This window comes from Sciurus vulgaris, assembly GCF_902686455.1.
Source record: "Sciurus vulgaris genome assembly, chromosome: 5".
NCBI classification, from domain to species: domain Eukaryota; kingdom Metazoa; phylum Chordata; class Mammalia; order Rodentia; family Sciuridae; genus Sciurus; species Sciurus vulgaris.
The window spans coordinates 90870452-90893178 of NC_136465.1; positions in this window are offsets into that span (position 1 = coordinate 90870452).

The following is a 22727-nucleotide window of genomic DNA, read 5'->3' on the forward strand; positions in this document are numbered from 1 at the left end:
AGCCACTGGTTTTATTTGAATACTCTCCCTGCCTCCAGTCATCTCAAAAGACTGCCAGAATCACAACAAAGATCTGATCTATGTCCACTCTCTCCAGTTTTCAAAGCTGTGATGATGCCTTAATGCCTGAAAGAGATTTGCCCAAACATAGTGACTTTTTCAATTTGGTTCTAACCTACCTTTCAAATTTATTGTAGGCATTCCTGCTGTGCCTCCCCATGTTCTCGTTATACAGATTAATGGTGAGTTCCCCAAACCAGAATTACCCACTCATGTGGTTGTGCTAATGTTGTTCCCTTTTCCTGAAATACTTTTCCTCTCTATTCCTGGTCAATGCCCCATTCAAATATCTCCTGTTCTTTTTAATCTTCTCTGATTCATCGGTCCCTAGGAAATTTAGTTCTGTGTTCTTAGTAATGAAATATGTACATTTATTAGGGAACTTATGACATTTTATCACACCAATTCACTCTTGTGTCTGTATTTTTAGATAGGCAGTGAGTAAATCAAAGGTTGTGATACAGTGCCAACTGTTAACAATTGTAGGTGTCATTTGCTTATTAACTCATATTTAATATCATGCTAAATAAAGAGAAATACAAGTATCATGCATTTAACCTAATAGACGACTTACCCAAAACTTGCAGTAAATGGTTTGTAAATTAAATCATACTTTTTATATTGAGAAACTAACATAAAAGCACTGTTTTATAAAAAGAAGATTGTTTTTGAAATGCCGGGGCCTTGTCATCAGCGTGTCTGTATGTTGGTTTGAGGTTTGAGAAGACAATAGGCCCTCAGGATTTTGAATCTAAAGAGTGCCTGGTAGACTTTGTTGTTCCTAAGGCTGCACCGTTCAACATGGTAGCCAGGAGCCATACGTGGCTACGTGAATTCACATTGATGAAAATTAGGTGAAATTTAAAATTCAGTACCTCAAGTACACTGGTCACATTTCAAGTTCCCAATAACCTGAGCCATATTGAACAGCACAGCTATAGAATATTTTTATCATAGCAAAAAGTTCTATTAGCACTATTTTAAGGGATTTCATTGAAAGAGGGGAATTGTTGGGGAAAAGGCAACCTTCTGGGAGAGATGATAAGCTAGCTGATAATCATTCCCAGGTAATAGTCTATATCAGGAACCAGCAAATTACAGCTTGTGAGCCAAATCTGGTCCTTAATGTGTTGTAAATAAAGTCTTATTGGAACACAACCTTAGCCTATTCATTTAGTCTATGGCTGCTTTGAGTTAAAATGGCAGAGTTGAGTAGCTGAGACAGAGATTGATCTGCAAAATATCTGGTCTTTTACAGAATAAAAAATGCTGTCCTGGTCTCCATAAATAATTTCATATTTATTTTGCCACTGAGGAAAATAAAGGAGATTGGGAGTAGGAACTATGATGAGTTTAGAAGAAGGTATGTAGAGCAGCTCCTTTGTGAGTGATATTGGGGAACTAAAAAAGAGTATCTCTAATATTTATTTGAACTGGCCTAAAAATACCAATAATCACGTGTCAACATTGGAGCTAAAATAACAAGGATGAGAATTTAGGAAAATTTCACCCTTTAAATTTTTATGCAACTCAGAGCAATATATTTGATTTTGCTGTGAAAATCGTTTGAACTCTTTGGTCATTCTGGAATTAAAAAAATAAATGAATTTGCAAAATGAGGAATTAAGACAAAATGCTCTCCAAGATTTCTTTTGGAGATTTATATTTGGTGGCACTTTTACATATTATAATTTAAAAAGCAAGATATAACTGAATAAAGATCCCGTTCCCATTCTCTGAGGCCATCCTGGGGAATAGTGAGGTAGACAGACACTCACAAGCCAGGCACACAGCAAATCACATAAACAGATGAAGACACATTGTCAGAATAGCCTGCTGGGTCATGAGTACCGACATGGTAGAGGTGGGAAACAAGCCTAGTCTCCGGTGTCCACGATTAGATTTCATAAAGTGAGAAGCTTAGCATTCTTTCTAAGCAGCCTGAGAAGAATGTGGGGGAAGAGAAGGCCATTCACACCGAGTCCCAGCTTGTCTGAGTCTCTCCAGTGGTTTCTGAGGGCAGCTGAGGCAGGAGATGGTGTCTCTGTCCATGAAACAAAAGGATTCTTTGGAAATTCTTTGGCTTCATGTAACACATGCCAATCAGACATGGGGCTCAAACTCCAAATCTTCCCATTTTCCTTTCCTTGACAGTTTGTGAAAACAGGCCACAGCAGGGGTCTTGACAATTCCTAACCTTACAAGTCTTTTGTTATGCACCTCAAAAATTCTCTTGATCAGCTTTGTAGTCTCTGATGGAGATCAAATCAGGGTTGAAAATCAACACAAGACTTCAGGGAAATTTATACTGTTCTTTCTCTGATGTATTGATCTTGGGCAAAATTCAAATCTTCATTCTCAAGGGTCACTATTTTGACGTAATTTGTCATAGTCAAAGAAATGGAATTGAAGATACTAGTGGAGGCCTGGGAAAGGATTTGCCGAGGGCTTTTTATGTATTGAACCTCATATTCTTGTGTGTGTCTCTCCCTTTCTCCTCAACTTCTCATTCTCTGACCCTTCCTTTTTTGTCTCCTACTCATTCTTTTCCTGGAAATAGTCCAGTGACTTATACAAACCACCTTCTGAAAAACAGGAAGATACTAAATTGGACCAAGAGAGGTATGAGGCACAAAGTAATTCTCCAATCTATCTGAAGGAAGGAAGAAATAAACAGAGTCAAATTCTTGTTTACATGTTGGCTAGCAACTCATTTCCCCCCTCTGTGATGTTCTTTTTTACCATCTTGGAGGTCCTTTTACTGTTGATATTTAGTTATTTCATCATTTACAATCATTGATATCTCTGCTTGGGACTATCGCATAACATCAACATGTGGTTCTTGTGTAACCATTAAAACCTTACAGATAAAATATCAAAAGGAAGACACAGAAAACTGTTGGAGTTTTCAATTGGCTCCCCACCTCCACCCATTTCTCCAAATAACAGTTTGGCTGTTTTTATTTTGAAATTCAAAGATAAGAGTTTTGGTGACAGATTGAAGGAGGGACTTAAGTGAAACAAATTAACTACAAATCATTGATTAACTACATTAATTTATAAACCAGCCAGCTTGCATTTGGCTGCTAAACATGGATTAACCCCAAATTATTTAGTGAGAACTTCCTATAGATATAATTTTATTTTTCATCATTTAAACTAACCCATTTAATTAGAAATTTACTCAATTTTTGAAAGCACACAGTTAAAAGACGGCATTTGATGTGATCAGGTAGAATTTTAAATCTTTAGTTTCAGAATGTCAGCTGGAAGGAAACTGATCTGAATTTACCACATGCCCACTTCCTGAGCCCTTGGTTGGATGCAGAGTACTATGGGAGATTCAAAAGAAGCACAAACCTTTATTAAATAGATGCATACCTTGGCTATTTAAGAAATAGCATGTTTATCAAGAAAGCTGAAAAATAATAGAAGATGTGGATTTACCCAGGAAGATAATTGAAAAATACATTGGGAGTCAGTATAGGAAGACTTTTAACAAACAATAACATGACTGACAGTTGAAGGGAGAGGAAATAAGAAGAAATGAACATAGGATGTTCCTTGATCATCAAGATGTAGTCTCTGCCTCTGTGTAAGTACAAACTTGTACGTATGTACAAATCACACAGTTCATTAATCTGAGGTTCCTGGTATTTGTGATACATTCTCCTACCCTAGCTTTTCTTGGGATCTGCCTTCTTGGCACTTGGGTTCCCTGCTGTCATATGCCACTCACCTTATTCAGGTGCACTGATGACCACCACACCTGCCAATTTAGCAAGACTTCTGTCTCCACAGAATAACATAAAATCTCTAAGTAGGAGTCAGAGTTACCATAGTTTCTGAAGTCCTTTTCAGGTAGAAAAAGATAGGGTTGTTCTCATTGTGACTGTGAGTTCGACTGTCCTTTTTCCTTTTGTAGATTCCTTGGTTCTTGTCCATCTGTCTTGCTCTGCTGTCCTTTTATGGGTTTTGCTTGCTTTGATGTCATGTCTCACATGGCTACTTGAGTTCTGATAAGAAGTCCAATTCTGGTCTTTGGCCTTGAATGTGTCATTGTTCCTGGCTGCTCTCCTCAGTGAGGAATTTCAACTGCCTTGGCCACAGGCTTCTGGGATGGACCTTTCTGGTTCTTTCGATTATCTTCTAGTCTTTATTGCTAACCCTTCTCATCATCTTAGCCCTGGATTCTTCCTGAGTTTGATGGCTTGACCCTGATGACCTTCTGTCCCGTTGCACCACAGTATTTGGTTGTGCTATCAGCCTCCAGCACCTCTAATGTCTTCTCTTCCTTGCTTGCAACTGAAGAGTTAGACTAGGTGTTCTTTGAGGTCTGTTCCTGATGAAATATGTCATAATTCTGCCTACTTCAATCACAACCTAAAATAACAGAAGGAGGGAGGGCTTTAATCCAGGTCATAGTAACTGGAAGAATTTGACCCCGTGTTAATCAGGAGGAAGCTGCCCTCCTGGGCCTCTTGTCTGCACAGAAGGAAGTATATGAAGGGACTTGTTCTAGGATTAGAGTTCAGTTTTGAGCCTTCTGTACTTGATGTTTGCTTTGAGATCTATGGGTTCCTTTTGTTTGTTGTCCTTCCCACATTCAGAGGTGTTTTTTTTCCCCTTTCAGTTAACTTAACCTATTTCCTTCTTAACTTAAAATACTCACCCCAAGCTCCCAGACCTGCATTTGACATACCTTGCAGTGTTTGAATGTCTTGTCTGGATCTCAGGCACTGCCTCCTCCACCCAGATCTTCTCCCTGTTTCCAGAACTGACTGTGGCCGGTGTACCTGAGCATATGTGGATTTCTCCATCAGTAGGGATCTTTGAAATGTTCCTATGGAGAGAGTTCACATAAAGGAAATAGCTGAGATGAGACAATAGGATTTGAAACAGCTTAAAATGTTCAAAAAACAAGGGAATGTTAATGACTGACATAAATGTGATACTACTCATTGCCTTAGAAGAATTGAGGTTAGTTATGACAGCAGAAAGCAGCCTCATTTGTCTTTTAATAATATAAAAGAAAACACCCATTGAGAAGGTGTGTTAGTTGAAAAAATACCATTCAGTTGTCTTTCTTTATACATTGACTTTATCTTAATGACTTGCAAATAGCTTATCTATAAAGATGTATAAACAATAATTTGGAAATTGGGACTGGTATCGTAGGGTTTCTTAAATAGGAGAACCGTGAGAATTTTGAAATAGTTCCATGCACATTACTCTATGAGAGTTGTGGGTTTATGCAGTAGATGGGTTCACCTTCCACTTTCCTATTAAAAAATCAAGTTGATTTCTCTTTATTATGGGAGGATATGTTCTGTTGTATTTATTCACTTTCATAATACTCTTATAGTCCCTCTGCAATAATTGTAATAGATTGTTTCCAAAGTAACCGAAAATAGATTTCAGAAACTTCTCAAAGTTCACAAGGCAGCATCATGTGCCAGCCTCACCATTTTGTAGTTCAGTAAAGTGGACGGGACAGATGATGCTTTTGCTTGCCTCTTACCGGTTGTTTCCCCAGTAACAACCAGGTTACAAAGAGATATTGTTCCTTCTCTTCTACAAGTGTCAGCTTGACACCAGCCTCAGAGCATGCCATTTGTGTTCCCTTTAAGATATAGCATAGGAACAGCTATTCTCCTCTTCCACTCATATTGTTAATTTCTTTTGTAAAGTGCTTATCACAGTGCCAGACACAAAAGCAGGCACAGAGAAAACACTTGTTCATTTCTCTTTTCTTCCTTCATCTTTTGGTAAAGCTCCAAAAGGTTCTGAAGAGAATGTACTTCTTAATCTCCTTGAATCCCTTGAAAATCACATCCAGCATGGTCCCAGATCTGGTATCCTGGAATACTTGGAAAGCCTCAGATTTGTCCCTTACATACAGCATTAAAAAAATCCTAGCATGTTCTAGGTTGAACCCTTTGCCAAGACTGTATATCTGAGAGGTTGCCAGTGTACATAGGGATCTTTTCATTCTTTGAATATGTTAATGACCATGGAATTAATTATGTGGGGTTTCGTGTACATCAACTTGAAAATATTGTTTAAGGAAGCAAAATACACAAACAATGCATTTATACCTGCCATTCATAAATCACATTAAACTGGAGATAAAAGTTATAATAAATAAGTTATATTCTAAATTTTAATCTAATACTGGTTCAGTCAATGCCTAGTTCAGAATTGTATTTCTATTTCTTTATGAAAACACTGGAGTTGGATGTTAGATGCTTTCATATAGTATAGTTAATTTAATAATAATTTGGAATGTTTAAGTACCCAAGTATGGCAATACTAAAAAGTTTAAAATATAAAAGCCTTTTTAGAGGATGAAGAAGAAGGTATGTTTAGCTAAGTAAGTTTTAAATTATGTTAGATACACATTGCCAATGTTTACTACAGAAAGTTCAAACTTGTGACAAATTTGTTAGCTCAAATACAAATACATACAACTTAAATACAGTTTCTTGCATGGTAAAAATCTGACTGATGTAGAAGCAATAAACATCTTCTGGGAAAAGGAAAACCCAGGGCTTGGAAAAGATGGGGAATATTTTTCATTGTCCACTAGATGTCAGTACTGAACTGGCAAAACATCTGTACCATGATGCTCTTAGACAACATGCTATTAATTTATAATAAAAGGTATCTGACAGCTTTATTCTGATGAATTATGGGAATCCAAAGCATAATTCCCAGCCTTTGGTTTATAAATTGTCATTGATTTTAATGTTCTTTGTAAAGTTGTGGCATGCAACAAATTTTCCTGCCAAGAGCTGTTAAATAAATAGTCATCCTTTGCTCTGAGTAGTACATTGAACTTGTTAGACTGATGAGCAGAACCAATTGATGGTTATCCATAAACCATTTATGACAGAATGCACAGCAGCAATTCAAACAATTATTGAGTGCATTCATTATATATTTTTTAAAAAATCTCAAGTGAACCAAAAGGAATATCGCAGGTAATAGACAGAGGCATCGCCGCACAATTCTTTATGTGATACTTCCTGATTGACAGGTGACTAGAATTGTTGTAGGATTTGCTGAAGGCTCATCAAACCTCGCTGGAATTATTTGGTTTTCTCTATTGTGTGATTTGGCATCCCAAAAGTATATTGCATGCCTTTTCTAAAGGAAGATGGTTATTGTAAAGACAGAAGCTTTTGTTCTTGTAAAGATCTCTTACAAACTGGCATTGGAACAAAAGAAAGCTTATACTGGAGATATAATTTCAGTGCATTTGCAGGTACAGTTTATGTATGTGGGGGCATGAAATTTGGAGGTCTGTGATGACCATTAAGTACTTAATCACTTTGAGCAGAGGTTCTATTTCCTAGGAAAATTCTCCTCCAACCTTAACTTTCCCTCTCTGAAAACACGCAGCATCCTTGGTGGTGTTCAGAAGGACCATCGTTAGCCTTTGTTCTTTGTTTGAAACTGTCCTGAACATTCTGTTGCTGTCAAGGACCACCTCTGCTCCCCAGAAGTGGCTGTCTTTCAGGGATGTAGCCTCCAGTCTGTTGTTTGTACAATGTTTTAAGACTTCTTTGGGATCAAAGTAAAGTGACCTAGGCATGTAAAAATCTGTTAATGGTGCTATTTGTGAAAGTACACCAGAAAACTACCTTGAGGCACTGTTAGGTAGTGGAAGAGTACATTAAAGACTGGGTAACTGACTCTAACGTTCTATCCTTGATTTCTTTTTCTTAAATCTTTTCTATTGCTCCAGATGCTATGATATCATAGTAGTGCAGAGGCTAGAAATGTCCCTGTGGTTTCTCTTTGAAGGAGAAATCTATGGGCTAAGAGCATTTGATTTTATTCTGAATTTCTCAAAAATTTTGAAAGATAGTTCTCATTTAGTACTGTTTTCTTCAGATTTAAAATGAAAGTTTTTTTTTTTTTTAAAGAAAAAACATTAGGAAGACTAAGAGCTTGATACACATATGGCTGCCTTTTACAAGTCATTATGATCTGTCATATAAATACTGTATTTACTGACATTTCAAAATGTGGACTCTAATCTCCACACACATTTATTTTTTTAATAGTTGCTTTTCATTGCAAGCTTCATTCCAACAAATAACATTAGAAAACATGCAACATGGTCCACAGGTTCAACTATCAATGTCATTACTCTTTAAAAAGCTCAGACAGTTGAGATCAGTGTATAAGCATTTAAACCTGACTTGAGTTAAATTAAATTGAGTTGGGTGGAAAGTTATTGAGAAGAGTCTTTTTAAGTGCTGATACAATTTTTTTTTTCAGTGTAAGGGATGAATGGTTGCTGTGTATTGCAGTATATTTTTCCAAAGCTATTTTAATACTGGTTCCTTTACCTAACTCTCAGACTTTTGCCATCTCTTGTATTTATCAACTGTGAGAAGTCTTGAGCTGCATTAATTAACCGTGGTAGCATTTCAAACAGGCAATGTTACTCTCTGTGGTTACTGCAGTGTTTAAAAATTTACATTCTTTGTACGATGTTGTGACCAATCAGTTTGATATATAGACTCATCAGCTCTTTCTGTGCCTACAGTCACTCAAAAATTTGCTTCTTGGGCCAATGTTTCCAGGTACCAAGAACTTTAGGCAAAAATGAGCATGGGGAAATAAGGATAGGGAGAAGTGAGGGCTTTGCAGAAATTCACTGAAAACCTGTGCACTTAGTCTTTTGGTTAAATTTTATGTAAGTAAATTACCCCAATAATTCTCTTAAATATTGAAAAAATGGTTCATTTTAAAGTTTATTAAAGCTAAGGAAAATAACTGTTCAGTTCTAGAGATGAAGAAAAATAATCAGTCAGTCCTTTTCAGATTAAAATTTTCACATTTTAGTTTATCCATATAGTTACTGAATATGTTTCAAGTCCCTATTACAGGCCAGCTCTTATTTCTGGCATTGGGAATATAATAGAGGAGAAAAAAAAAGTTTCTTCCTTCACTGAGCTCCTATTCAAGAGGAAACAGACTAAGAACAAAGATACGTTGTACAAGTTATCAGGGGTGATAGCTGTATAGGTAGAAAAAGTGACAGGTGAAGCAGGTTAAAAAATCATGCAGATCAGGTTTTGTGTTTTTTGGTAGACATATGAACAGCGACCTGAACAATGTGACAGCATGTACCCTAGAGGAAGACTATTTCAGGTAGAGGAAGCAGCATGTGCAAAGGCCCTGAGGTAAGAACAGGGATGGTATATGAAAGGAGGGCAAAGTGGCTGGTGTGTTGAATGTATGAGGGAGAAAATTCTGGCTTATGAGTTGGGGGAAGAATGAGGGAATGTGATCAGACTAGGTAAAACCTTATGGGATAATAAAAAAGCACCAGATTTTTATTCCACTATATGGAGAGGGTTTAGAGTACAAAAGCACAGAGAACTAAGTCATGTTTTAAAGGGTGACTCGGTTCTGCGAAGGTAGTCGGGTAGGAAATGCTGGGACAAGAAAGGAGATCAGCTGGGAAATTATGATAATAGTTCAGGCAAGAGATGATAGTGATTTGGCTGGGGCAGGTGCTGAGAAATGTCCAGATTCTGGATATGTGCTGAAATGAGCCTGCAAGCTTTGCTGATGGATTGGACTGGGATGTGAGAAGAAGGGAGGCAACTAAGCCTGACTTCAGCAACCCCAAGAGGTTTGTCACCACTTATTGATCCACTGAGAGGATCAGTGTGGGGCTTAAAAGAATAATCTGGAGATACTGAGTGGGAAATATATACCCATTCACAAATTTAGTGGCACAATCTGATTTCACCTGCTTGGAGAGATCACAGGACTGAATGAGATGCCTTGGGAAGGAAGGTAGAAGAGGTACAGAGCCTTAGAGCATGTCAAGTTTGAAGCCACCCAGCAAAGAACACTAAGGGGATTAACAATGTGTTTTCCTAGAAGAGTGCTGCTCCAGACACTGGTTGCTTTGGTTGGTGTGGCTTGTGTGGGAGGTTTTAGAAATATAAATTCGCAGCCCCACCCAGACCTACTGAATAAGAACCTTTGGAGGTGAACTTCAGGAATGTGTGGTTTAATAAGCTCTCCAGGTGATTCTTTCACATGAGACACCTTGGAGATAGAAGAGGTAAAAAGTCTTAGCTCGTGTCAAGTTAGATGTCAAATCAAAGGTGTGTTGGGTAAATGAGCAAATAAACAGCACCTGAAACACTCACCTTTAATATTGAAACAATTTCATTTTTTGGGGGTAATTTTTTTATTGTAAACAAATGGGGTACAACTTGTTTCTCTGGCTGTACATGAAGTAGAGGCATACCATTTGTGTAATCATATATTTACATAGGGTAAAGGTGTTTGACTCATTCTGTTTTTTTCCTTCCCCCTAACCCCGCACCCCTCTTTTTCCTCTATATAGTCCATCCTTCCTCCATTCTTGCCAATTTCATTTTTAAAATAGTCTTTTTTTATTGTTAAAAAACAAAAACTGTGCACTTTTGTTTAGTAGTGGAGGTTGGGACTCTGTATCCCAAAATGAGTTCAGAGATCCAAAGTGACCAGCTAAGAAATATCATTGCTGAAGGCATCAACAGCATTAATAAAGATGTGCACACTCACTGATTGAAGAATGATTTGGATTCTAGATCAGCTGCTATAGAGTCTTAATTTTCCATAGTGGAGGAAAATAATAAAAATAATGGGGAACCCCCACCCTCCGGTTTTAGTTCCGAATACACTGTAAATGCATTGGCTTCACCCTTACACCAGAGATCATGGTGAGATGGTTACCCTGGGGCATGGATTGAATTGCAGGTTTTTTTTGGTATGAGAGTACAGGTTGTGGCCTGACTAGATTTCTAGCGTATAGGTTGCCCTTCATCACTCAGCAGTGAAGAGTGAAAATCAACAGAGCTTTCCCCAACCTGCTGCTTAAGCAGCTGCTAACAGGCTGAGACTGCCCAGCCTCGTTAACCCATTGGATGCTGCCTCAGTCCAGGAGTAATTCTCAAGGAGGCTGCTACGCTGTCAGCCAGGCATGCACCAAAATGCTGGGGCATTAAAGCCCTGAAATGCAGGGCTTGTAATGGAGTTATTTTCATGTCAGAAACAGATACATCAGAAAACCCTCTTAAGGTGGATAAGGCAAATAATGCTATTACCATCTGTGACTCTATAGCGCTTTAAAAATATTGGAAATTTTGAATTCAGGAGGAACTTGGAAGCTTGTCATTTTCTCAAACATCATGTACCCCTAATTAGCAGCTCTGCTTTCTGGAATAGGCGGCATAGAGCATCAAGCCTTAGATTTATCTAACAGTTGAAAGCAATCTTGATTCCTCTAAACTTCATGATTTACAACATTCTCTGAAGAAGGAGATAATGATTGTGTGTAAAAACAACAAAACAACACAACAGTGAGACAACCACCATACTTTTTCTTTCCAGTCTAGAGACCACGAAGAATCTGTATCAACAAAGAATTTTTAGGGCCTTGTCACCAAGAAGGTGTGAGTGAGTTTGGTCTCATAACTGACCACAGGTTCTCTGGCTGTGGGGTGGATTTTTAGGGCCTCAGATTAATATGTGCTTGTGGTTGGGTTTTTGACAGTATTAATGTCTAATGTGAGAACTCATCCAATCCCTAAAATCTTAGCAATTCTCCTTGACTTTGAGTCTCCTTTTATTGGGAAAAATAATGACATTCTAATTCTGTTTCTATTACTTTCAGGTATTTCCTCTTTCTGTTTTAATCAAGTTTCTACAAATATCTGAATTAAAAAAAAAAAAAACTAGAGAGCACTGCCATTCTTTCTTGTCATGTTGTATTAAAAGGGGAAGGCCATGCTTTTACATTTTCCCTGTTCAAGAAGATGCTGAATAAGGTTTACCATCCATTCCCAGAAGCAGAAACGCTATTAAAATTTTAGATTGTAATCTAATAAAATTTCATCTTATTCTATTGCTCTTCTTAACCACCCCTAGCAATCAAGCACATGGTCTTAGTATCTTAGGCTAAGAAAAAAGGAGTTCATATATTGCATAAGTGTTTTCCAATAAATTTTTTAAAACTTGGAGGAGATGGTGGTAGGGGGGTGGGGAGCGGTGCTTCATGTAATTTTATAGGACCTCTGAGGCCCAGAGTTTTTAAGTAATCTTTTTTGATGTTTTTAGACAGACCATTAAGCTGAGGATAAAAGTCCCCGTGTTCAATATCTGGATACATTAAGCATTAGGTTTAAAATTTACAGCTTTCATTTTGACAAGGAAAATGACACGTTTGGTCTCAAGTGCTACCTTGAACTGTTTTTCAACACTGAGACAGGTTGTCAGGCTAAGGGTGGAGGTCTGTGCACTTAGTCTGTGAGGTAAACTGCCCCAGCTTGTCAGGAAACGCAGACCCAAGCCTGGGCCGTGGGCTAGTGTCCAGTGAAGGTGATGGCAGAATGCCAACTGGATACTCATTGCCCCCCGGGGGTTAAGATCCCATGGGATGCCTTCAGCTGCAGATGTAACCCATGTGAAGCGGGAGATGGGGTACCAGACACGAGGAGGGCAGACATGAACAGGTGGACTTCAGTGCACTTCCATTTTGATTCTACCCCAAAGAGGTTCTTCGGTGACCCTCGTCTTCCTCTGACATGTTAAATTGCATTGGGGAACTTGTGGAACTAAGTGACAAGAAGGGGTTGGGGTCTGAGGGAAAGCAGGGAGGGCCCAGAGGAGAGGTGAATAGGGAAGTACAGAAACGTGAGAAGAGCATGGTATGATCCGGGGAAGCAGCTAATATCAGAACTACTGACAGATGTGAATTTCCTGTCTCCTCGCACCCCAACACAAGAAATGAGGCAGGAAAGGTAGGAATGAGTTTTATCAGCTAGGAGAGAGCATGGATTTTTTTTTTTTTTTTTTAAAGGAGTTGGATTTTTATACTGAAAGCAATGGATGGAAATGATAAGAAGAGATTTTCATTTTTTGAAGATCATTGTTGTTTCTAGGGGAAGAACAGACCAGGGTAGTGGGCAGACCCGGGGCTGAGAGCTGTTGGGAGATGACTACAGTCATCCATGGCTGGCTGGGGACAAGCTGGTGGCAGTGCTGCACCACTGCTCGGGAGAAGTGGCACTTGGCTGCAAAGGCTGGGGAGGGGCCGTCATGAGCAGCTCTCCCAGTGGACCTGGTGGATTTGCTGGTGGATGTGGAGGGCAAAGGAAAGTGCCATCTGTTTTCCTTCCCTTTCCAATGCTTTTTCTCTTCCCCCTTTTCACATCTTGCCTTCTGTACTCTCCTCCCTTTTACTTCTCCTTCATCCCTGTCTCTAAGCCACGAGGAAGCAGGATACTTATTCCCGCTGGGCTTCTGTTTAACTCTGCCTGTTTCTGCTTTTCGTTTCTTTCTTTCTTTTTTTTTTTTTCCTGCTATGACGATACTGACCTGGATTTGTAGTATCTTTATCCTATTTAATGCACTTCTGTAAATTATTTACACTCAGGACCTGATACCTATTCCTTCTTGTATCTCTTTCTTGCTCTTTCTTACTCTCACCTCCCCACCCCCTGTTTGTTTCCAAATTTGTTCCTCCCTAATTTAGACACACTATAATGTATGGGAGACTCACATCCTGTGATTTTTTTTTTTTTCCTGCATGAAGAGCTTGTGTCAGTAGCAAATAGTATGGTTATGCAAAACACACACATTTAATTCAACATTTATTCCAAGATTGTTTTACACAAATCTTGCATGAAGAAAACATCAAATGACAGCACAATAAGTCTTTCTTGATTTCGACCTCCTGTGTTAACAGATCTGTAGTGTCCATCATGCAGAGACTATCTAACTGATAGAATTGTGATAAATCCAGGGCTTGAAAGGAAACTTACTGTGCTATTTTGTGTGTAGGTGTGTGAAGGGAAGTTACCAAGAAATGCGCTCACTTAAAACTTAAATAGCAAGCCTTGTTTTAGCATTCAATTCTGAAAGTTTGTGTTTGTAAAGAACAATTGATCTAAGGAGCTTACTGTCAATCTCTCCTTTTTTTATAGAAGTCGTAGAAAAATTTAGGTATTCCCAAACCAGAGTAAGTTCCACTTCATTGCCCTTCTACAGGACAATGGTAAATAAGATGGAAATGTACTGAAAATGACAGTGAGTATGAAATAAGAAATTCCCCCTGGCTTTTTCCTCCCTAATTAGTACTGTTACTACAAAAATAATTTAGATAGCCCAAGGCTAAGTATTTTTTCCAATAAATAGGATGTAAGAATGTTATCTAAATCCAGAATATTACAAAAAAATCAGAAACACCTACACTCTCCAGTCTGTCTAACATCAGCATGACAATGACACATGATCAATTTGTGCAAAAAAATTTAAAAAGAAAAATCTATCCCATGACTGGAAGGGTGTTTTGAAGCTTTTTATTCCTGTTTTAATTTTCTTTAACTATGTCATGAAAAGGATGGTTGCCATAAAAAATGAGGACAGTACATTTGTATTTTTCAAAAATCTGTGGTACATTCAATATCTGTTCTGCATAAACACATCAGGCTGTTGTTTTGGAGCCTTCACCAGGAAAACATGAGTGCACCTCACATTACAAATGCTGTTCAAATATTTTCCAGAGACATAAAAGAGAAAATATCATCACAAGTAATGAAAGTGAATAAGGAAGGGAAAAAAGAGAAGACAGCGTTGGACAGACGGAGTGAGAACACAGGGCAGGGCAGCGAGGGAGGGAGAGATCTTGTACAGAGGCGTGGTCAGCTGTTCTCACGGAGGTTCTCCTCTAAGCTCAGTGTTCATACCAGGTTTTGAGTCTTTTTTGTTATTTGGTTTTAGCTACATCAGACCCTGTTCCTTTCCTTTATCTTAGAAATGTCTATGAAAAAAATATTTGCAAAAGTTACATAGAAATTACTTGTAAAATAATGAACACTATTAGTAAAATTCAGAAAGTTTGATTTCATTCAATTGGGAATCTGAAATCTTCCTCAATTCCATTTTTGAAGGGATTCCTTAGGAAAGGTGTAAGTGTGATAATGTTAGAAGCATGAAATGTCCTCTGATCTGCTTGGCAGAGTCATACACAGTGCAGATAGAGTTGGTAAAGCACACATACACAGCAAGATACACACATGTGCACATGCATGTATATGTACACACATTGGTCTTAGAAAAACTCAGAGTGACAGGTCTATCTTATTTAATTCAAGAGAGGTAATATTTTAGCTTATTGAATGTTGCAGCAGTACAAATGCTACCACTTGTCTTACAAAAAAAGAATTTCCCCCCCAAATTATTAGGCTCATATTTAAAATTATTAGAAAAAGAAATACTAAGCTATGGAACCATAACACTTATCATCAGAAAGAAAATTACCAGCTGGTTATCCTTGTAAATCATGTTAAGTCCTTAATTTGGAACAAAGTGTCAGTAGCAAGTTCTTTTGGGGTCAGCCCAGCCCACAGTGTTCCTCTGAGAAATGCCCCTTTCATAAGCCTGCTCATACCATGACCCTAGCTGCCATGTTTGTATTTTTGACACCACATCTAAAACCACAGCTGATCCATGTGACTCCAACTGTCCTAGAAATTTGAAACTCAGACCAATCAATGCTCATTAATACACAGGGACGTGTACAGGAGGGTTCACAGAGGGAAAAAAAGAAGGTATTTGGATATGTAGAGCAAAGTCACACAGACTACCTTTCTCTATGTCTCATACACACTGAGATAACTTCTTACTAGTTACCACTGGGTTTCTGCCTTGGGATCTGTAAACTCTCCTATATTAATTTAAATTATTTACAATGGCTTTTTCTTACACATGACAACAATAACAAAAAGAGAAAGGAAGAAAAAAGAAGACACAAAAAGAAAAAAAAATCGATCAAGACAAAATGGAGTGTGAGGTACAAGTGTGCTGACAAGCATATACACTAGTGTGACGGCAACATGTACCTGTAGAAGCATTTTAAGCAAAAGAGCTGGGGGTGTTGTATAGCTATGATTTTTAGGGCTTCAGGGGTGAAGAGGGTCCCAGAAACCTACTGTTTTAAAAATTTTATTCTCCACTTTCTTGATAAGAGTTTAAAATATTTTTCTTTCTGCTATACATTGGATAGCATTTTTCTTTTTCTTTCTTTCTTTTATTTTTTTAAGTCAGGAATTGAACCCAGAGGCCCTTACTCACTGAACCACAACCCCAGACCTTTTTATTTTTTGAGACAGAGTCTTGCTAAGTTGTTTAGGGCCTCGCTAAATTGCTGAGGCTGGCTTTGAACTTTCGATCCTCTTTCCTCAGTCTCCCAAGCTGTTGGAATTATAGGCATGAGCCACTGCACCTGGTGACACACTGGATCGTGAATATCCCCCAAAAGGTCATGTGTTAAAGCCTTAATCTCCATGGTACTGTTGAAAGCTGGTGGAATCTTTAACCTTCAGGTCATTGGGGTCACCAAAGGGGTGCTCTTGAAGAGGACAGTGGGATTCCATTCTCCAGGCATGAAGTAAGTGGATTTGCTCCTCCATGCACTGAGACAAGATATGATGTTTCACCAGAAGCCCAAAGTAACAAGACCAACAGATCATGGATTGTAATCAGCATTTTCTTTTTATAAAAGATTATTTTAAGATTTTCTCACCTGATTGACATGACAGTAGAAAACTAACACTCTTTACAAACTCCAATAAGAAAATAGGGGCATTCTTAAGACATATCCAGTTATTGCCACCACTTCCACCCATCTGCCACAGCTGCCCCTGCCAGTTAGCGGTGCTGACAGTGGGTGAGCTACTGGTGCTCCTATCTTGGGTGAACCCTCTGCTCTGCCCTGGAGCCAGTCTTCTCTTACTGCATTGCTTGAGGAATTTTCTGTCTCTGTTTTGTATTATCCGCCTTCCCTCTGTATCCTCATTCAAAAATGATGTTACTTCTCCCAAACTGAAAAGTTCCTCTTGATGCACCATCCCTCCACAGCTGGTTGCCCCATTTCTTTGCTCCTGTTTGTAGTGAAAACTGCTTGAAAAGCAGTTTCCACAGCCATCTCCATCATCGATCTCTTCCCTCTCTTTTTAACCCACTTCAATCAGTTTTTGCCACCACTACCCACTGAACCCGCCCTCCTGAAGTTCAGTCCTGTTGCCGCGTCCATGGTCACATCTCTCCTTTGATCTTAGCCTATCAGTGACCTTTGATCACCGTCTTCCTTGATGTGTTTTACTCACTTCCTTTAGGAGTGTCACACCTTCTTGGACTTCCTCCTATCTTGCAAAGAACTCTTTCCCAGTTCCATTTTTGGTTCTCTCTCTTTTCCTTTTTCCTTTTATGCCAGGGAGTCCCAGGTTCAGCCTTTGTGCCTCTTTTCTTCTTTATCCATTCACTTTCTCAGTAATTTTATTCAGTCTCATGACTTTAAATATTAGATTTATGTATTGATAGTGCTATAGAACAAACCCTCTCTCTTAAAACACTAGGCTCTGTAGTCCATGTCTATCAGACTTGTCACACTCAGCTCTCTTATCCTGAACTCCTTGACTTACTGCTCCTGTGCCACAGGTTTTACTAAACTGGAAGGATAAAGTTGACTTCTCCTTCTCAGGCGATGGCAACTTTATCCTTCCAGTTTCTTGGTCAAAACTCGGTCCTGAATTCCTCTAAGTCTTTTAAGTGCTACATGAAACATAGAAGGAAATCCTGTGCTCAACCATCAAAATTATTCATAACTTCTTTTCTCCATGCGTCCCACCCGGTTACTATCGTCATTCATCCTGATCAGGTAGCTTTCTCACATGTCTCTTACTTCTAACCTTGCCTCCTAAATTCCAATTAACACAACAAAATAGACAACCCAGTCAGCAGTGAGTTCACTGGTAGCTGGAGTAATGTGTGCCCTGAGAGGGGAGAGGGGTAGGGCGAGTCTGGGTCTGGCAAGGACTACTGAATGCTTCATCCCTCAACATCAGACTGCTCACCCTGAGCAGTTCACCTTCAATCACTTTCCTCAATTGTACTTCATCACTTGTATTTTTCTTTTCCTAATTCTGCATCTTGTTTATATAACTGCTTATATGTTATTTTCAGAGGTTTTAGGATAGGGCCTTTTTTCTTTCTCAACCTAGTATCTGTGAACTCAGCATATGCTCAGTAAGTTGTCCATTTCAACAGGATTAGCCACTATAGAGAACTCAAACCAAGTTTTAGAAAAGGCCATTTTCCATACCCCTGGAAAGAAGGGTTCTCCTCCTGATTGTTTCTTCATTGTCTGTGTGGGAATGATGAAAGTGTCAACTCAACACTACGAGCAACATTATGTAATTCCCACGTCACTGTTTCTTCAATGTTTGATTAATTCAATTGCTTAAAAAATAAACAAATAATATACTCCAATATAACAAAGCAAACAAACAAACAAAACAAAACAAAACAAAGAGAGTAATTCCTTTAAAATAAAAGTTACACTATATTACTGTTCCACTTATAACCTTGTAATGACTATTTTTCTTGCAGCAAAACCTAAATTACTAAATATGGCTTGTGGTAGCCAGTCTCCATGGCCCTAAATGATTCCAGTCTCCTGGAATCTGATGCTGTAATTCCTTCCTATGCTGAACATCCCTGATATGTGTAAATAATAGGATGTTGTGGGAACAGTGGTGTGTGCCTTCTGAGGATAGATCACAAGTACTTTATGGCTTTGGCCTCTTTTTCTTGGATTGGTTGTTGGGAGGAAGGTTAATTTTGTGAAGGCAATTCAGCAACTCCAAGGAGGTATCTACATGGCCAGAAACTGAGGCCCTCTGCCAACAGGCATGTGAATGAACCATTTTGGAAGCAGATCATCCAGTCCATCAAAACTTCAAATGACCATACTCGAGTCCAATCAAAACTGCAACATTCCTGAACTCTGAGTCAGAACCACCACCAGGACACTCTCAAATTCTGATGCCACAGAAATTATGTGAGATAATAAATAAATAAATAAATAAATATTTATTTAAAAATAAATAAATAAATGAATAAATAGATAAATAAATATTTATTTATTCATTTGTTTATTTATTTTACAGTTCTGGAGATTGAATTCAGGACCTCACTAGTGCTAGGCAAGTGCTCTACCACCGAACTATATCCTAGCCCCTTTACTATTGTTTAAAGCTGCTGAAGTACGATATAAGACTTACAACTTAAATGTTATGTGCCTCCACCTTTATCCCCTCCTTTGGCTTCAGAGACCTTACCTGATGCTACTCTTTCTTGTATACACAACTTTGACTACTCTGGTCTCCTTGTAATTTCTAGAACATGCCAGATACAAATTCAACTTAGGCCTTTGCTCTGCTATTCTCTGTGCCTGAAATACCCAATTTCCAGGTATTCGCTTGACTAGCTCCCTATGTGCTTTTAAGTCTTTCTTTAAATCTCACATCCCCAGTGAGGCACACACTAGCCAATGTGGTAATAAGGCAACCTCTGTTCCTCACTTTTAAGTCTTCTTACTTTGGCATTTCTTTAATGCTATAGTGCTTCTTAACATTTAAGATACTCTGTAATTAATTGATGTATTTATATTATTTGTCATTTGTTTCTTGAATAGAATATAGATGTTACTAAGAATTTTTAAAATTTCAAGCACCTTAAAGATAATCTGTCTTTGGAGGTTGAAAACTCCTCGTTATGGGAACTATGACTCCAGAAGAACAAGTGGACATCCAAATTTTGCTTACATGATTGTTCATCACCTGTAAGCCTGAAAATTTAGAAGACAAGTCACAGAGTATACAATTAGAGGGCTGCAAGTGATAGAATTCCAATTAAACTGACATCAGATGGAAAAAGCATGAGGTTGCTTATCTTATTGTGTATTCGGAAACTTTACCTCCATTCTCATCCTCTCTCCCCTCATACTTGATTTCATTTGCAGATAGACCTACCTCTCATTGTGGCCTTGGCTGTTCCAGACTTTACAAACAGTTCCAAAGGAAAACAAAAACAAAAAGGAAATGAAAGCATCTGACTCTGAGTCTTATTAGCTCTCACTATCCAGGCTTGGGATTCATGCCCATCCCTGGATCCAAGGTTGGAGAAAACTCCACTCAAACCACATGGCAGGAAAATGGGAAAGGGATTTTTTGCAAATAAAATTTGTGTGCATTACTAAAAGAAGGCACCAGGGAAGCTCAAAAGACAAAAATAACAAGGGTCTGTTGTAACATATAGTACAAAAAAAGATTTGGTTTGCAGTACAAGGATAGGTCTTCATTGGCCATTTGAAAACAGATTTTAAGTTTTCCTTTCAGGGAAGAAAAGGCTGAGCATCTGATTAAACTACATTCTTTAAATTGTGTAGTCATGGCTTTTGTTCTCTCATTTAACCAAAGGAATAAAATTTTCTTTTGTAGTATCACCTGTAGGAAATAGGTAGAGGTAGTAAATAAAATAGATCAAATATCATTCAGGTACTTAACTAATATGTTGGTTCAGCTCAGGTAGTGATCTGATAGTTTTTGGATAGTCTTGCATAATAATTAAATTTCAAAATAAGAAAAATCCAGAGTTTAAGTCTCATCTATTTCACAAATTGGATGGACAAATTAGCTCACCTCCATTAGCCTGTGACTGGGGAAATAACACCCGCCACACTAGATAGTTGTGATGATTAAATAAACTATGGGTGTGTCTTAATTTGGGTTTCTTTTACGGCAGAGTCTAAGACAAGATAGTTTGGGAGGTGCCTAGGAAGGAAGAATGAGATAATGGTTGGATTGAACCAGAGAAGAAGGAATGACAAATGTAAGGGTGTTTTATTGTACTTGTCAACGTAGGCATTTGTGGCTTCAGCCTGTTAGGACCTCATTGAAGCAAATGGAATGCAGCTCAGAATTGTCTTAATGCAGGGTGGGAGTCTGGGGCTCCTGTCCTTCATGATTCAGGAGTTCCCATGGGGGATTTCCTTTGCTGCACTTTCAGGATGTTCCCGTGTATGAGTGGAAGAACAGATTCCTTTGGTTTCAGGGAAGGCACGTAATTTCTCTGAGGGAGAGTATATCTGCTTCACTCCAGAATGGCTGCAGCTTCCTAGTCGTCTGGCACTCCACCTCATGACAAATTTCAAAGGGTACTAGGACATACTCAGGGATATGCCCTTTTGAGTTGAAATAACCTCCAACAGCTGCCTCTGTTCTCTGTCAAGTGCTGGGTGCTGGAAGAGGCCCTCAGCGTCGTACGTCATGTTTTCGCCTTCTTCCTCTCGTGTGGGGTGCCACGGGAAGTTTACCTGTTCTTTGTAAGAGGCAAGAACCTGGACTTCCCACTGCACCAAGGTGCCACACAATGTGGGAGAGAATTTAAATACAGTCAGGAAAGTGGAAATAGAAACTGGGGATTCCCCAAACCAATGACTAGAATGCCTTCTTTGCTGGATTCTGGGATCTATAGATCTGCTGAAATTTGTTAATATTATGTTTAGTATCTTTCAAGTCACTATTCTATTAACATATTATCCAGAGTATATTTGTTTCTTTGCACCTAATTTTTCTGCCAGAAACTCCCTTACAACAGGAACAATTATCAGGTAAATTTCTCATCTTTTAAAACACACCATTTTTAGGAAGTCTTCTAGTAAATTCCTTGCCTATGTTCTCATGGTGTTTTGTATTCATTTATATTAATATTTTCCTCACTGGATTGAAATTATATGCTTACATGTCTCTGAGCTTCACAATGAAATATCAAGGTCAATGACTTTTCTTTATATTTAAATCCCTAGTGTCTGGCATATAATAGGTGCACAATTAATGTTTACTTATAGTTTTTACTTTACCACTAAACTTAGCCTGTCAGCAAATCTTTCTATAGTTAGATATTATTCCTCTATTTGGAATATTTAAATGATATTCACTCCTTTCATTTAGGTAGGTTAAACACTGCAATATAATTTTTCTTTGTTGATGAGTGACTACTACAGCTTGTTACTATAAAAATTATCAAACTGCTTAGTACCTATCTAATTAAAGCAGAAGTCACTTGCTGATATTTTCATGCTTAATCAATTAAATCCTAATAAGTGAAGTAATATGTTATTTAGATCAAAAGAAAGTAACTACAGAATAACTGCTTCTACCTCTTCTATTACACTATTTGAAACAAAACAAACAAATAAACCCAAGACATTTGGAGAGAATAATGACTGGTAATTGCTTTCCTCCTTGTCCTTTCCCTAAGTTTTAGAGAACTTCTCAATACCACGACTAGACTTTCAAGTCTTGTTAGTTCATGTAACAGAGCACCATCCTCAAATCCTAAACATAAGGACTGAAATATCTGTCGTTCAGAGATTGTGTGGAAGGTTCTTTACTTATTTATTTATTTTTTTAGTACTATGGATTAAACTCAGGAGCACTCAGCCACTGAGCCACATCCCTAGCCCTATTTTGTATTTCATTTGGAGACAGGGTCTCACTGAGTTGCTTAGCACCTCACTGTTGCTAAAATTGGTTTTGAACTCCTGATCCTCCTGCCTCAGCATCCTGAGCCACTGGGATTACACGCATGTACCACTGGACCTGGCAGGAAGATTCTGGAATACAAAGTTAATTGGAGGAAGAATATTAGGAAATAGACAAAAGGATATGCTTCCATCATGGGAAGGACACATTTTAATAATTCCCCATTATTTTTTGTTATTTCTTCATATGAATACTGAA